The 17,858-nt window shown below is 42.8% G+C and overlaps 1 long non-coding RNA gene across 1 annotated transcript in view; it reads left to right on the forward strand.

The window, feature by feature from the left end:
• Nucleotides 1–10: 10 nt before the first annotated feature.
• The window catches only part of LOC140200274 (uncharacterized), a 66,407-nt gene continuing 48,559 nt past the window's right edge, over nt 11–17,858 (forward strand). Inside the window, exon 1 of the long non-coding RNA XR_011886585.1 lies at nt 11–37. This is a non-coding gene — a long non-coding RNA (uncharacterized lncRNA). The remainder of the gene's footprint in view (nt 38–17,858) is intronic.

Genomic DNA, 17,858 nt, shown 5'->3' on the forward strand with positions numbered 1-17,858 from the left:
CACGTGGTTTGAGGAACCCGGAGGGGAGGCTGAGCAGGTTAGTGACTCAGACTCACTTTTCGCATCGTAACCGGAATTTCTGTTTGTGTGCATTGGCGAAGGTATCACTTCCCCTCCTCCGTACTGACTTAGGGATTTTGTTATTTTCCTGAGAAACTCTTTCCTCCATAAGGTTCGGTAGGTAGCTAGAAAGAAGAGAAGCTCAATTGTAAAATTTTAAGGATGGATACTGAAAGGCTGCTCCTCTGACGAGGGTTTTTTTCAACTTGAGCTCATGATCTCGAAATCAATGGCAAGGTCATTTAAGACTGAGGAGAAACAGTGAATCGGTTCCCCTCACCTCACCTTCTTACCCTCTTTTCCAGTGCCGTGACGGTCTCGGCCCGAAATGTCGACCGTAATAACTTTCCACTGATGCTTCTTGGCCTAATAAGTTCCTCCAGCGTTTGTGTGTGTGGGCCAGCAAGTAAGGCCGCTTGGCCCACTGTCCAAAAGTGCCGAAAGCAAGTTACAGAAACGTTAAGAGCGAAAAGGGAAATAATTGCAGCTGTTCTTTCATATAAACACCAGCTCTGTATGAAGTTCACATAGTGGCATACCGCAAATGCTGGAATCCAAAGCCGAAACCAACCAGGATTGTTCCTGCTGTTTTATTTTTAGTCAGTATACGGTTCTACGCATTTCCCTTTAATGTTGCAAGTAGTCTTCTAAGATGGGGTTTTCTTTACCTTTTGTTGATGTATAGAGTCAGTACAAAATAAATCTCTGGATTCAGTTTTATCACGAGCAGAAGGGGATGGAAGTCATTTGTGTAAACTGGAAAATTTTGGTACAGTTAAGACGATGGGCACTGATCCTTGTGGCATACAAATGCGAACTACCTCAGAAGTAGCCCATTTAATTCAGCTTCTCTTATGTTCGTTAATCACATTTTGCCCCATTTTAATTGACATAAAGCATGAAACCAATATTTTGCAACATCTGTGGGAGTTTAATGAATAGTTACCAAACATCTAGATACACTATGTTACATAGAACATTTCAGCATAATATAAGTCCCACGATGTTGTACCAACGTTTTAAACTACTAAGAACAACCTAACCCTACCCATCTACATAGTCCTCCATTTTTCTATCATCCACGTACCTATCTAAAAGTTTCTTAAATATCCCTAATGCATCTGCCTCTCAATTTTGAGGCTGTGCCCTTTATTTTTGGATACAGCCACCAGAGGAAACATCCTTTCCACATCTACATTATCTAGTCCAGTGGTCCCCAACCACCGGGCTGCAAGGAAACGATATGAGTCAGCTGCACCTTTTCTCATTCCCTGTCACGTACTGTTGAACTTGAACACCCCCCCCCCCCCCCCCCCCACCGTTGGCCAGTCTGCAAGAGTATCGTCAATATTAAACCGGTCCGCGGTGCGCAAAAGGTTGGGGACCGCTGATCTAGTCCTTTCAACATTTGGTAGGTTTCAGTAAGATCCCCAAACGTTCTTCTAAATTCCAGTGAGTACAGGTTCAAAGCTACCAGAGGCTCTGCATATGTTAACCCTTTCATTCTCGGAATCATCCTCGTGAACCTTCTCTGGACATTCTCCAATGCATCCTGAGATAAGGGGTCCAAAACTGTTTGCAGTACTCTTAAGTGTGGGCTGACTAGTGTCTTATAAATCTTCAGCATTATCTCCTTGTTTTATATTCTATTCTCCTTGAAATAAATGCCAACTTTGCATTTAGCTTCTTTACCACAGATTCAACCTGTGAATTAACCTTCTTGGAGTCTTGTACGAGGACTCCTAAGTCCCTTTGCACCTCTGATATTTGAAAATTCTCCCCATCTAGATAATAGTCTGCACTTATTCCTTTTACCAAAATGCATTACCATACATTTCCCAACACTATATTCCATCGCAAATACGAGGAATTCTGCAGATGCTGGAAATTCAAGCAACACACATCAAAGTTGCTGGTGAACGCAGCAGGTCAGGCAGCTTCTCTAGCAAGAGGTACAGTGGACGTTTCAGGCCGAGACCCTTCATCAGGACTAACTGAAGGAAGAGCTCTTCAGCGCATAGATGAGTCATATGTAGTAACTTCTATTTTGCAAAAGGACCACTCGACAACTTCACGTTCAAAGGAACAGCTTTATCTGGGACGGCAAAACCAATACAGCGGAGGGGCTTATACACACATGCTCAGAAAAGACCGGAAGTAAAACCCCGCAACCCCGGAAACAACCTCTGTTTACAAACAGCTTTGCATAGCGGGAGTATTGCTATATTATCATTATCCTAATTGGTACTAACTTAATTTTATAATGCTCACATTACAACACTTTTAATTCTAAGTTGCATTACTTAATTTTATTTCAACACGAAAAATAAATATCCTAATTGGTATTAACTTACATTTATAATGCTCACATTACAATACTTCTCCCCCTTTAAATTCCAACATTCCCCAAATGTAAAAGAACTGGGAAACAAACAACTGTGGTGTCATTAGCTTGCGTACCCCTGAAACCTATACTAGTGTCTCAGTAACAGTTTACCAATACAAAACACCTGAAAAACGTTGCAGATTCAACATTCAGTGTAACAAAGGAAACTGTCCATTTGAATATTCAGTCTGTCAGGAGGTTTGCAAGGGCGCTGTGCTGCAATGGTTTGTTGACTTACTGCCTGAGATAAAAAAAAACTAGCACGAGGAACTGTCAGATGATGCATGGGTATTGGATTTAGGGTTTCTGACAGACCTAACGGCTAAATTAAACGCACTCAACAGCGAGCTCAATGGAAAAGACCGACACCTGCCCCATTTAATAAGCGCAGTAAATGCGTCTAAAGCCAAGCTCGGAGTGTGGATTTCAAATTTAAAGAAAGTGAGGCTGACACACTTTCCCAACTTGGAGAAACTGTTATAGGCCATCAAGGAAAAAAAATGCTTTTTGCCCTGAGTAGTGCTGTGCTTACCTAGACAAACTGGCAATAGAGTTCGATCGGCATTTTGGGGAGCTAAACATCATGAAAGATACTGTATTTATTTCAAACCCATTTCTGCCGATTGATATAGAACAGATAGCAGCCAAATTCCAGCAAGTACTTGGTGTGCCAAGTGATATTGAAATGGAAATAATTGATTTGCAAAATGACATCGAGCTTAAAGCATGATCAAGGGCCGGTGACTTTTGGGGGCTTGTCAGCAGGGAGAAGTTTCCTTATCTCACCACATGTGCACTAAAAGTCAATGCCTACTTGGGGTCAACTTACCTGTGTGAAATTGCATTTTCACAGATGAAAATTATTAAATCTAAGTACAGGAGCTGTCTTACTGACAGACACCTCACAGATTGTCTCCGACTGGCTGTCTGTAGTTATGAGCCAAATTTTAGGGAACTTGCAGAAGGTACTCAGCCCCAGTCATCACACTGAGTGCAACAGTCAATTTTTATTCATTTATTTTTCATGTTGAAATAAAATTAAATAATGCAACTTAGAATTAAAGGTGTTGTAATGGGAGCATTATAAAATTAAGTTAATACTAGTTAGGATAATGGTAATATAGCAATACTCCCGCTATGCAAAGCTGTTTGTAAACAAAGGTTGTTTCCGGGGTTGCGGGGTTTTACTTCCGGTCTTTTCTGAGCATGTGTGTATAAGCCCCTCCGCCGCATTGGTTTTGCCGTCCCAGATGTGTGTATAAGCCCCTCCACCGCATTGGTTTTGCCGTCTATGTCTTGATCTTCTGAGTTTGAACATGAAGTTGTCGAGTGGTCCTTTTGCAAAATAGAAGTTACTACATATGTCTCACCTATGCGCCTGTAGGGGTAAAATCTGTTTTTGCATCAAAAGGTTTATCAGGCATAATGTATTTGTGTGTTTATTTTTCATTTTCTTTCGGGATCTACTGGGAAAGCCCCAAAGATCGACTGGTTGGTGACCACTATTCTAAACAATAGAGGCCAAAACACTCTGGTGCCAAATCACAGAAATTCTGGGTTACAGAAAAATAAGTCGTGATCATTTTCCTCTGAGCAGGAGAACTGTTGTTTGGAAGCATAGATCCTCTCCAGGTCATATTAATATTCTGAGAATTATTTGTAGCCCAAAATTTCCAAAATTTGGAAGTGCTATCAGGTGAGATTGCAACAGTTTCACCGGTGAGTAATTTAGTACAATTAATCTTAATCTGAGATCTTAATTGGATTTTAGTTAGAATTAATTAACTAATACAGATCTGTAATAGAAATTCAAATAATGGGCTACTGGAGGTCCCGGACCACAGAATGCTGGACCAGAGTTTCAACCTGCATTCTGTTCATCTTACTGAAGTGGTTAACTTCTTTTCCCATATTGTACTCTGTCTCACTATTTTAGCCCACTTATTACATGATGCAGTACGTAGCCTTTCAATCACCTGTATCTTCATAACCTTGTAAGAACATTAAGTTTAAAACAGTAATTTCAGATGTTTCAAACTCTCAAATGCTGTGTGAAATTCTGTCAGCTATGTTCACTTTTCCCTAGAAGATTCTTTGATGAAATAATTGATCCACTTACACAAAATGGTGGATTGAAATTCCTCCTTGAGGTGACAGTTGATTAGTCTCGCAAACACGAGGAAATCTGCAGATGCTGGGATTTCAAGCAACACACATAAAAGTTGCTGCTGAACGCAGCAGGCCATGTAGCATCTATAGGAAGAGGTATAGTCGACGTTTCGGGCCGAGACTCTTCGTCAGGATTAGTCTAATCTGTAAGAAGATCAAGGTTGCCTGTATTGCAGTATCTTCCTTAAATTTATACAATTATATTATAGCTGCAGTTAGGTGTACTGTATACTGCTCCCACCAAGAATGTTTTAGCTTGCTGTTTCTCATCTTCACCCAAACTGATTCTATGTCTTGATCTTCTGAGTTGCCATCACTTTTTACTTCTGTTTGATCTCTGTGTATATTTTTTTCAGTCTATTCCTCTGAACTGCCTGCAACCTTTGCTATCCCATCTCTTGGGTCATACCCATTTCCTTTCATTGATTCCATTAATTCAACTACCTTGTTGCAAAAGCTGTGTATGTTCAGGAAAGAAAAGGTTTTTCACCATTTACTCTAATTTGTCCTTGCTGCCGCAATCTTGTATATTATGTTACTCCCTTGCATTTTCTGGTTAACAGTACAAATATCATTACACTCATAACTGACTTTAATTTTCTAAATTTCTTCTTTGGTGAACTTCACTCCCAATTATTCAGTTTTAAACAGTCAAGGTTAGCTAACGTAGTACATTCGATTGTTTATGCTAGGGGTCACCAAGCTGTCGATCGCGATCGACCGGTCGATCTTTCAGACTTTCCCAGTAGATCCCGAAGAAAGATCAAAAATAAATACACAAATAGTGTTTTAATGTGAACATTATAAAAGTAAGTAATACTAATTAGGATAATGGTAATATAGCAATATTTTCACCAAAAAGCTGTTTGTAAAGAGAGATTGTTTCCGGGTGGCGGGGGTTTAGTTCCGTTCTTTCTGCCCAGTGCGCATGTGTGTAGTTCCCCTGCCATGCACCGCATTTTCAGTGTATCCTGTGCTGCACCAAAGTGACCAATCAGATTAGGGATAAGAGTACTGACTGTCGCAAACATCAATATATGCCTCCGGGCCACGAAGCATGCAGTGGTGCAGCAGTAGTCGGGATGCACACAGCATATTTTAAGAAAAAAAGCCGAAATAAACAAGCTAATTAATTAGGTGCTGCCCGGCACGTAAATGTCGGCTCAGATCAGAGGCGACGCAATCGCTCGTGATATCATGATAGCTTAGTGGAGGCTCCACGAAAGAAGGCGAAAACATATAAATTCCATCCTGAATGGGAAGAGGAATTTCTATTTACCTTGGTGAAAGACAAGTTTGTATGTATGTTGAGCCACCAAACACAAGCACTGACTAAAAGAGGGAATCTGGAGCGGCACCGCAACACCAACCACCAGGAATTTAAAGACACCTACCCCCCAAAGAGCACAATTCATGCCTGGAAAGTTGAGCTGAAATCAGGGTTGAAGGCCCAGCAATCGTTTTCCACAAAACATGCTGCTCAAAATAAGGCTGCTATTGAAGCATCATTTCGTGTAAGTCACCTTTTGGCTGAACACAAGAAGCCTTTTACAGATGGCGATTTATTCAAGGAAGCAATGGTCATTACCGCAGAGACTATTTTTAATGACTTTAAAAACAAAAACGGCATCACAACCGCAATATGTAATATACTGCTTGGCCCTGTAACAATGACAAGGAGGGTAGAGTCACCGTCAGAGGACGTGAATATTTTTCACTGCAGTTCGATGAATCCCTGGATGTAATGCAAACAGCTCAGCTTGTTGTATTTGTCAGAATGGCTTTCCAGGATTTTACAACAAAGGAGGACTTCCTCACTCTTTTGCAATTAAAGGAAAGAACGAGAGGTGAGGATATTTACAATGAGTTTAAAAAAAATATGTCCGTGAAAATGACATCCCCATTCATAAACTGGTGGCAATTACTACTGATGGGGCCGAGCAATGCGCGGTATGCACGTTGGTTTTATACCACTAAAAGTCAGTGCCTACTTTGGGTCAACTTATCAATGTGAAATTGCATTTTCACAGATGAAAATTATTAAATCTAAGTACAGGAGCTGATTTACTGACAGGCACCTGACTAGGGTTGCCAACTTTCTCACTCCCAAATAACGGACAAAAGTAGCAGTCAAATCCCAGGATATTTGTGTTTACCTCGAGAAAGACTACCATGACCATGAAGGCTTGCGCGGGCACCTGTGTGCGCATGCGCATACATGCTGATTTCTTTACCCCACCAATCGGTTTTAGCTTAATTTTCATTATTTCTACTTTATATAGGCTGTGTATTTATCATATCATTCCTGCTTTAACTATATATTAGTGTTATTTTAGGTTTTATGTGTTATTTGGTATGATTTGGTAGGTTTTTTTTGGGGCTGGGAATGCTCAAAATTTTTTTCCATATAAATTAATGGTAATTGCTTCTTTGGCGTAAAGCATTTCGGCACGAAAGGTTCCATAGGAACGTTCTACCTTAGCGGGGGGAATACGGGACAGTTGGCAACTCTACACCTCACAGACTGTCTCAGACTGGCTGTCTGTAGTTATGAGCCAAATTTCAGGGAACTAGCAGAAAATATTCAGCCCCAGTCATCACACTGAGTATAACAGTCAATTTTTCATTTATCTTTCGTGTTGAAATAAAATTAAATAATGAAACTTAGAATTAAAGGTGTGAAGTATTGTAATATTCTTAAAGAAAGACAGCTATGGCCTGTTTAATATGCTAGTTACAGTGTTTTCTTGTTTGAATTAATTTGAAAGTTTGACAAATGTATTTTGTGTAATTCAAATACAATTCGCCCAAATAAAAGGCCCCAAATTGGAAGAGCAATCTGAGCTGTTTTTTCTCTAAATGATTTAGTAGGTAGACCTTGCCTTTCACTGAGGTCGAGGTAGGGGATCGGGCTTAAAAAAGTTGGTGACCACTAGTTTATGCACTTCAGCTGCCTATTGTTGACTGCCTTGTTAGAGTGGTCATTGTTCTATCTCATTTTATGTGGGCCTTTTCTCTACCAAGATTGTAGACTATTTTTGCTTGATGGCTCACCGCATCTAGATTCTGTCTTTAGCCTAAGCTTCAAATTATGCAATGCATGAATCTTGTGACTTCTGAAAGTTTGTAATCTATACCTGTTGCCCAATTCCCAATACCTGCTCGCAAACTATGTGGAGCACCACACAGAGTGAAGTTGCAATCAAGCTTAGGGTTGTAATCTTGATGGACTTGAAACTGACAGTGCTGTGATTGGGGTTATATTATAGTTATCTATAGTTACAAAGGAAATGACCACAAGTGTGTTGATCGTTATAAGCCACTTTAACATTGAACTGTAGGTATTAGTAGAAGTAGGCAGCCTTTGATCACAGGGGACTGTGTCCTCTCCAGGGTACAAGCCTGGGTGGGAAGACTTGAAGAATTGGCTGTTGCCCATGCAGCAGGTTCCCCCTCTCCACGTCACTGATGTAGTCCAAGGGAAGGGCAAGCGCTGATACAGCTTGGCACCAATGCTGTCGCAGAGGCTGCCAGAATGAAGTTGTAAACAACATCAAACTGCCTTAGCGAACCTGGCTCCAGATTTCTTCCTCAGGGTTTACTCCCGAAGCCTTTTCCATGTATGGCCACAAGGCAGTGGAGGTTTAAAATCAGGGTTTTCCTTTTAGGCGGACTGCCATCCAAAGTTGACAAGTCCCACCTGCCCGAAGCAACTGGTTTTGAGGTGCCAGTGGTCTGCTTTTGCCCATTCTTTTGTCAGCAGGAACAGTTCTGCCGGGCCTAGTAGCTAAGCCACAGTTGAAGACCAAGAGTTGGACTTGGTTGTCAGAGGCTGTTAGAGTTGCACGCCATTTGGAGCACTTTATAGGTAGTGGGAGCTTATCCCCACTACCACCCCCGGCTATGACAACCTTTGGAACTTGGGCAGTGGGTACTGATATTTATATTGACTTTGGTAACTTTTACATTGTAGTTACAGACATGTAAATCATTTATGGTATATATTGTGTATTCAACCAAGCAATCTGGTCTTAGGAACCAAACTTAAAAATGTATTCTATTAATTGATTTTTAAGTTTACACAATTCCTTTTTTGAGTACTGGAAATAACATATTTCATAAATTACTGTGGATGCTCTTCTTAATAACTAACACCACGTGATTTAATACTGGTGTGAGCATGAATTCATGAAGATTGTGTAAATGTTGCAATCTATGTACAATCACAAGATGTGGTTTCTACGGAGCATTTCTACTTTTAATACTGAAACACTGTCATATAAGATGATAAAGTAAAAAAAATCTTTTGTGGCTTTGACGCTGTTCAGTGTCGTTGTTTTTTCCACTGTGTTCTAACTCGTAGTTACTACGTGGTTTTGTGATGTGTTCTTCCTACTAGTTGCATGAATTTAGATTGTTCACTCTACGTGTGCATGGGGCCCCAATGAATGTGGTAAAATACCACATATATGTATCGGAAATGTTAAAAATTTCTGCATCAATTTCTGCATTGACTGTGCACTTTGACAGGTTCCTATGTATTGGGGTTTGCTGATTGACAAGCTTTCTGAAAATGGTTGAGTTTTTCACATAGTTTATACTGGTTCACCTCAACAGGATATTCTGCTGTGTGCGAGTAGATGTCAGCACAATAAAAGCAGTGTTCTGAGTTCATCTTCACTTTTTGATGTTAATTATCTCTTCAACTAGTATGCTGTCTCGATGTGTGTTTATTGCTGTATTTTCTGGTCTTCCCCAAATGAAGTGTTTTACCCCCAAGAAAGTGACAATAATCTCATGCTGTCAAGCAGATAAGACAGTTTGACATCCTGTTCCATGTATTATTTTAAAGTTGCTTAGAAATGTATCCCGTGATGGAGAATTTTTAGCTCTAACTTGAGATCAGAAAATTGCACTTTGCAGAAAATTGTCAGATGCATGCAATAGTGATCAATTGTTCTCTTCCTTCTCATCTTGAATGAAGGGCCACGATTGGCTTGTATACCACATTCCATTTTGGTGTAAAATATGCAGTCTTTTCCCTCCCATGTGTTCATCAATTGTATTAAATAATGTTCCATAAAGATTCTATAATTTGTCACTAACACAGTAAAATAACCTCCAAGAGGACCACAACCTTGTCGTGGTTTGGAGGCTTGCGTGCCTCAATGACCTGGAGAGCTATGATGGCTGGAGTCAGGGCCTTGTGTTTTGGCTCTTGGTAGGGTCACCCATGCCAAACAGATCAAAGGGTAGAGGCCAGACTAAGAGTGGTCCACCGGTTCTCCAGGTTTGGGGTTCAGCTCAAGGCTAACAATACACTGGTAAAAGAAAATTGTACTGAAACTATAATGAAGAATCCTTCTACACTTGAGTGCAATGGTACTAGCATGACCGTAATGAAAACAGAGAAGGAGCTATTGACATGATGAAAGAAGCTCTGAACACTGCCAGAGATGGAGGGCCTTCAATGCTGCCCTAAACACCAGTGGTGTAATGGGCAGTAAGACAATATAAGATTGTTTTTACCACTACTTGTTACAAGCTAAATGTTGCATTATACTCAGATTTCAGTAGACAAATCTGTTAATAGTCCAATGCAAACCAACTTTCCATGAATCGCCATTTCACTTCCCTCTGCTGCCTCAGTGGTTCACCTGCTGAACACTTGGAGAGTGACCTAATGCCCTGTCTTGATAGCAGTTACTGGACTTCAGCACTTCTCTCTTCTCCTCGAACCTTACCCCCTCTTTACTCTCTCTGCACGAATCCCAACCTTGCCATCAAACCTGTAGACAAAAGGGATGCTGATGTAGTGTGGTGGACCGACTTCTACCTTGTTGAGGCAAGGCGGCAACACCTCAAACGCCTCCTCTTAAAGACCTCACTCTGGACCATCAGAAAATTGTCTCTGACACCAGCACTGACCTCATCAACTCTGGAGAACTTCCACCCACTGCCACCAAACTCATAGTTCTCTTACCCCGCACTGCTCACTTCTACCTCCTGCCCAAGATCCATAAACTTGACTATACCTCATTCTCTGCCTGCTCCTGCTCCACTGAACTCATGTCCTCCTACCTCGACTCCATTCTATCTCCCTTGGTTCAATCCCTTTCCATCTACATCTGCAACACTACATGCTGTTAGTCTCCTTAACAATTTTCAATTCCCTGGCTCTGACCACCCCATTTTCACCATGGATATCTAGTTCCTATACACTTCTATTCCCCCTCCCCCATTAAGAAGACCTTAAAGCTCTCTGTTTCTCTCTCAACAAAAGACACACCCAGTTCCCCTCGTCCATCTTGCTGAACTTGTCGTCAGCCTCAACAATTTCTCTGTCAGCTCCTCCCATTTTCTAAGGGGGCACCAACGTGGGCTCCAGCTATGCTTGCCTTTTTATTGGCTACATAGAACAGGCCATGTTCTGAGCCTTCCCCAGTAATGCTGCCTAAACTTCCTGCACTATATTGATGATTGCATTGGTGCTGTTTCATGCACCCATCCTGAGCTCATCAGTTTCATCAACTTTGCTTCCAGCTTCCACCCTGCCCTTAAGTTCACCTGGTCCATTTCTGTCTCATGTCTCTCCTTTCTTGATCTCTTCACCTCCATTTGTGGAGAGAAATTGTCAACTGATATCTTTTATAAACCTACTGATTCCAATGGCTGTCTTGACTGTACCTTTATCTACCCTGTCTACTGTAAAAATGCTATTCCTTTACCTCAGTTCCTTTATCCCTGCTACATTTGTTCCCAGGGCACGGGTTTCCATTCCAGGACATAAGAAATGTCCTCCTCTTTCAAAGAATGGGGTTTCCCTTCCTCCACATGCATCTCCAACAGACATCCTTGCTCACCCCATCTTCCGCCGCCTTAACAAGGACAGAGTTCCTCTTGTCGTCACCTACCAACCCATGTGCTGTGTATCCAACACATTATTCTCTGCAACTTTCGTCATCTTCAACAGGATCCTACCACCGAACACATTCCTCCCCCACACCCCACACACTCTCTGCTTTCTGCAGGGACTGCTCCCTCTGTGATTCCCTTGTCTCTAACTCCCCCCAGTAATCTCCCTCCTGGCACATTATCCCTGCAAGCGACAGAAATGCTTCTTCCAACCTGGTGGTATGGACATTGATTTCCCCTTCTCCCTTCCCTCTTCTATTTCCCAGCTGGCCTCTTATCTCTTCTCCTCCTCACCTACCTTTCTCTGGTGCCACTCCTTGTTCCCTTTCTCCTATGGCCCGCTCTGTTTTCCTATCAGATTCCTTCTTCTCCAGCTGTTTACCTTTCCCACCTGGCCGGCTTCACCTATCACCTTGTAGCTTGTCCTCCTTCCCCTCTTTTTTTTATTCTGATGTCTTTCCGCTCCCTTCCAGCCCTGAAGAAGGTCCTTGGTGTGAAATGTCGATTGTTTATTAATTTCCATGAATGCCTGACCTGCTGAGTGCTCCAGCGTTTTGTTTTTGTTAGCAGTTACTGTCTCAGCTTTTATTACAATTATATGTTATAACATTATAATTTTAAGCTACAGTGCCTATAAAAAGTATCCACCTCCCCTTGGAAATTTTCATGTTTTATTGTTTTACACCATTGATTCATAGTGGATTTAGTTTGGCTTTTTTTGACACTGATCAACAGAAAAAGACTCTCGTGTCAAAGTGGAAATAGATGTCTACAAAAAGATCTAAATTAATTACAAATGTAAAACACAAAATAATTGGTTAAGTATTCACCCCCCCCCCCCCCCCCTTTAATATGCAGACCAAATCATCACTGGAGCAGCCAGTTGGTTTTATAAGTCTCATAATCAGTTAAATGAAGATGTGTTTTTGGAGACCCATGTGCACTCAAGGTGTTTCAACTGATTGTAGTAAAATTACACAAACACGAGGAAATCTGCAGATGCTGGAAATTCAAGCAACACACACAAAATGCTGGTTAAACACAGCAGGCCAGGCAGCATCTATAGGAAGAAGCACAGTCGACGTTTTGGGCCAAGACCCTTCGTCAGGACTAACAGAAAGAAGAGATAGTAAGAGATTTGAGAGGGGGAGGGGGAGATCCAAAATGATAGGAGAAGACAGGAGGGGGAGGGATGGAGCTAAGAGCTGGACAGGTGATTGGCGAAAGGGCTACAAGGCTGGGGAAGGGAGAGGATCCTGGGACGGGAGGCCTAGGGAGAAAGAAAGGGGGAGCGGAACACCAGAGGAAGATGGAGAGTGGGCAAGTAGTTATTGTGAGGGGGACAGAGAGAAAAAAGGGGGGGGGAATAATAAATAAATAAGTAAGGGATGGGGTAAGAAGGGAAGGAGGGGCATTAACGGAAGTTAGAGAAGTCAGTGTTCATGTCATTAGGTTGGAGGCTACCCAGACAGAATATAAGGTGTTGTTCCTCCAGCCTGAGTGTGGCCTCATCATGACAGTAGAGGAGGCCATGGATAGACATATCAGAATGGGAATGGGAATGGGACGTGGAATTAAAATGTGTGGCCACTGGGAGCTCCTGCTTTCTCTGGCGGACAAAGCGTAGGTGCTCAGCAAAACAGTCTCCCAGTCTGCGTCCGGTCTCACCAATATATAGAAGGCCGCACTAGGAGCACCGGACGCAGTATATCACACCAGCCGACTCACAGGTGAAGCGTCGCCTCACCTGGAAGGACTGTCTGGGGCCCTGAATGGTGGTGAGGGAGGAAGTGTAAGGGCATGTGTAGCACTTGTTCCTCTTACAAGGGTATGTGCTTGGAGGGAGATCGGTGGGAAGGGATGGGGGGTACAAATGGACAAGGGAGTTGCGTAGGGAGCGATCCCTCCGGAAAGCAGAAAGGGGGGTGGGGAGGGAAAGATGTGCTTGGTGGTGGGATCCCGTTGGAGGTGGCGGAAGTTACGGAGAATTATATGTTGGACCCGGAGGCTGGTGGTGTGGTAGGTGAGGACAAGGGGAACCCTATTCCTAGTGGGGTGTCGGGGGAGGATGGGATGAGAGCAGATGTGTGTGAAATGGGAGAGATGCGTTTGAGAGTAGAGTTGATGGTGGAGGAAGGGAAGCCCCTTTCTTTAAAAAAGGAAGACTCCTCCTTTGTCCTGGAATGAAAGGCCTCATCCTGAGATCACATGCGGCGGAGACGGAGGAATTTCGAGAGGGGGATGGCATTTTTGCAAGAGACAGGGTGGGAAGAGGAATAGTCCAGGTAGCTGTGAGAGTCCGTAGGTTTATAGTAGACATCAGTAGATAAGCTGTCTCCAGAGACAGAGACAGAAAGATCTAGAAAGGGGAGGGAGATGTCGGAAATGGACCAGGTAAACTTGAGGGCAGGGTGAAAGTTGGAGGCAAAGTTAATGAAGTCAACGAGCTCAGCATGCGTGCAGGAAGCAGCTCCAATGCAGTCGTCGATGTAACGAAGGGAAAGTGGGCGACAGATACCAGTATAGGCTTGGAACATGGACTGTTCCACAAAGCCAACAAAGAGGCAGGCATATCTGGGACCCATGTGGGTGCCCATGGCTACACCTTTAGTTTGGAGGAAGTGGGAGGAGCCAAAGGAGAAATTATTAAGAGTAAGGACAAATTCCGCTAGACGGAGGAGAATGGTGGTAGAGGGGAACTGGTTAGGTCTGGAGTCCAAAAAGAAGTGGAGAGCTTTGAGACCTTCCTGGTGGGGGATGGAGGTATAGGGATTGGACATCCATGGTGAAAATAAGGCAGTGGATGCCAGGGAACTTAAAATCATTGAAAAAATCCAGAGCGTGAGAAGTGTCATAAACATAGGTGGGAAGGGATTGAACAAGAGGGGGATAAAACAGTGTCGAGGTATGCAGAAATGAGTTTGGGGCAGGAGCAAGCTGAGACAATGGGTCTACCTGAACAGGCAGGTTTGTGGATCTTGGGTAGGAGGTAGAAACAGGAAGTGCGGGGTGTGCGAACTATGAGGTTGGTGGCAGTGGATGGGAGATCCCCAGAGCTGATAAGGTTGGTGATGGTGTGGGAGACAATGGTCTGGTGCTCCCTGGTGGAGTCATGATCAAGGGGTAAATAAGAGGAAGTATCAGCGAGTTGTCGCTGTGCCTCGGCAAGGTAGAAGTCAGATGTAGTAAAATTACATCTGTATCTGGAAGGTCCTGCTGCTGGTGGGTCAGTATGCTAACATAAACTACACCATGAAGACAAAAGAACACTCCAAGCCATTCTGCAAAAAGGTTATCGAAAAACACAAGTCAAGGGATGAATACAAGAATATTTCCAAGTCACTGAATATCTGTTGGAGTGCAGTTAAATCAATCATTAAGAAATGGAAAGAATATGGCACAGCTGTAAATCTGCCTAGAGCTGAGTGACCATACACAAAGGGGACAAGTGATGGAGACCACCAAGAGACCTATGACAAGTCTGGAGGAGTTACAAGCTTCAGTGGCTGAGATGGGGAGAGACTGCACATGCAACAACTGTTGCCCAGTACTTCACCAGTCACAGTTTTATGAGAGAGTGGCAAACAGAAAGCCACTGTGGGGAAAAAAAAAACTCTCATAAAATCTTGGCTAGAGTTTGCCAGAAAGCATGTGGGAGACTGAAGTCAGCTGGAAGAAGGTTCTATGGTATGAAACCAAAACTGAGCTTTCTGGCCATCAGACTAAACGCTATGTCTGCCAAAGTCAAACACCACACGTTTAAAAACACACCATCCCTACCGTGAAGCATGGTGGTGGCTGCATCGTGCTGTGGGGATGCTTCACTGCAGCAGGCTCTGGAAAGCCTGTGAAGGTAGCGGGTAAAATGAATGCAGCAAAATACAGGGAAATCTTGGAGAAAACCCTGATGTACTCCGCAAGAGAACTGTTACTTGGGAGAAGATTTGTTTTCCAACAAGACAGTGGTCCCAAGCATAAAGCCAAAGCTGCAAAGCTGCCATCTGTAGAACCTAAACATGAGAGATTCTGCTGATGCTGGAAATCCAGAGCAACACAGACAAAATGAATAAACAGTTGGTGTTTCGGGCTGAGACCTTTCTAGAGGACTGGAAAGGGGAAGACGCTGTAATGATGAATCAGGTTTGCGAGTCTGGCAAGTGAGACAGGAAGTGCACTGATTTCAAATGGGTATATTAATCATTTATTTACAAACAGTAAATTCATGATCCCCAAGTTACAGACACTACAAAGCTGTATACTCAACATACATACTTAGTTAAAAGTGTGCGCAGAGCATACCTTCCCAATAGTTTTGCCTTAGGCGTGCTATTTTATATACCCAGGTTATTTGAAACTGGGACAACAGGCATCTATCTATCCAATGGAAAAAGCAGCTGCAGCTTCTAAACTAACCAATCACAACAGAAGCAGCTTTTGACAATCCAAATGTGGCAGACCCCCACAGGACATGCCACCCTTTGAAAGTTGCAAGCATGATGATCCAACCCTCAGACTAGTATGACTGTCACGAACTCCCAACTTTGTACATAAAGCGTAAAAGTACACTACCCTATACTGTAAACCCAGTCGTCACCTTGCACTGTACTACAGTAGTCCACCAGCCTCCCTGTTCCCGAAAAGGACACCAGCCCCACCCTGGTGTGTGAAACCTAATGAGCTGGTCCCCCCCATTTAATCTTATACACTGACTGAGATGTGATCAACCGGGTGAGTCATGTTACCAGACCTGTCAGGAATGTAGTGGCAGCATTCTTGACCAATAACAGTACAAGTACCATCTTCCTTTATGAGCAGCATCTTCCTAATCCAAGGCCATTGGAATCAGTTCCCAAGACAGTCATGCTGAGAGAGGCTATCATTCAAAAACATCCTTCCTTTGAAATAGCCGTCTTACCAACCAGCATGGGCAAGGTGTTCATTCTGGACACTGGGGTAGCATACATCTGAAACCACATATCAACTGCACCACCCTATGGGAACAATGGGTAGGCCTATAAACAGCATATATAGTAAGTGCCATTCAGCTTACAACAAGTGCCTACCTTCACCACACCATTTGGCGTAGACACAGCTGTCCCAGGATACTGACCCTATTCACACTTGCCATCCACCTTCCACTTTGCACCTTGTACCTATACTCAACATACCAACTACACCAACACTTCCTGTCAGGTGGGGAAATCACTTTAAGACTCAGGACATTCCAATTATGTAAATGCTACATAGGGAAATTGTAGCCCTTAATGCACTCCCTTCACCAGGGCTATTAAGGTTCAAGTTCTTTAAGGCTGTTACCATACTCTGGGTTGAGGTTTGCTGAAATAGACTCCCCTCCCCCCCCAAAAAAAAACACAGAAAGCCAAAACCCAAGAAGCCAGATAATTTCCCACAACAGTCTTTTCTTTGTCATCAAAGCGATCGATATCATTGACATTCCTTCTGTGATGTAGTAAGTATTCTTCAGCAAATTCGGTAATCTGACCCATTGGTCCAGTGTGCAAACTCAATTGCCAGCCACAGGATCTCCCACCATAAACTAGCATCCACCACTTTGTCATTCTGTAATGGAGGGAGATACAAATGCACTCGCTGCTGATTAGTCACTGCATTTTTAGAAAACACAAAAACAATAGAACTTAAAGAATTGCTCCCCAAATGCCCAATTCCATTTGAAACGTGGGCATCTCATATCAGGAATAAAGTAATCCAAATTTCAACTCAAATTTCACATGGCCAGTATGAAATGAGTCATCTCTAAACCAATTATATGGGGAAACAAGTAAGAAAATAACATTAAGGACAGAATAAACATGTAACGTACAGGTATCCCCCGCTTTCCGAACGTTCTCTTTACAACATTTCGCTTTTACTAAAGACCTACATTAGTACCTGTTTTCGTTAACTGAAAGAGGATTTTCGCTTTTACGATAAAAGGCGCTCGCTTTAAACTTGTATTTACCCCAAGAAAGACTACCATGACCATGAAGCCTTGCGCGGGCAGGTGTGTGCGCATGCGTGACGTGCGAATGTGTATACGTGAGCATGCGTGTACATGTGAATGTGTGACGTGCACATGTGTGTATGTGCGGATTCTTTTTTCCTACAAATCGATTTTGGCTCAAACTTCTCGATTCTGATAAGTGAAACTACACTGTACATACATTATTTCTACTTTATATAGGCTGTGTATTTATTATAACATTTCTGCTTTTACTATATGTTAGTGTTATTTTAGGTTTTATGTGCTATTTGGTATGTTTTGGTAGGTTATTTTTTTGGGTCTGGGAACGCTCAAAAAAATTTCCCC

This window comes from Mobula birostris, chromosome 7 (assembly GCF_030028105.1).
Source record: "Mobula birostris isolate sMobBir1 chromosome 7, sMobBir1.hap1, whole genome shotgun sequence".
NCBI lineage: Eukaryota > Metazoa > Chordata > Chondrichthyes > Myliobatiformes > Myliobatidae > Mobula > Mobula birostris.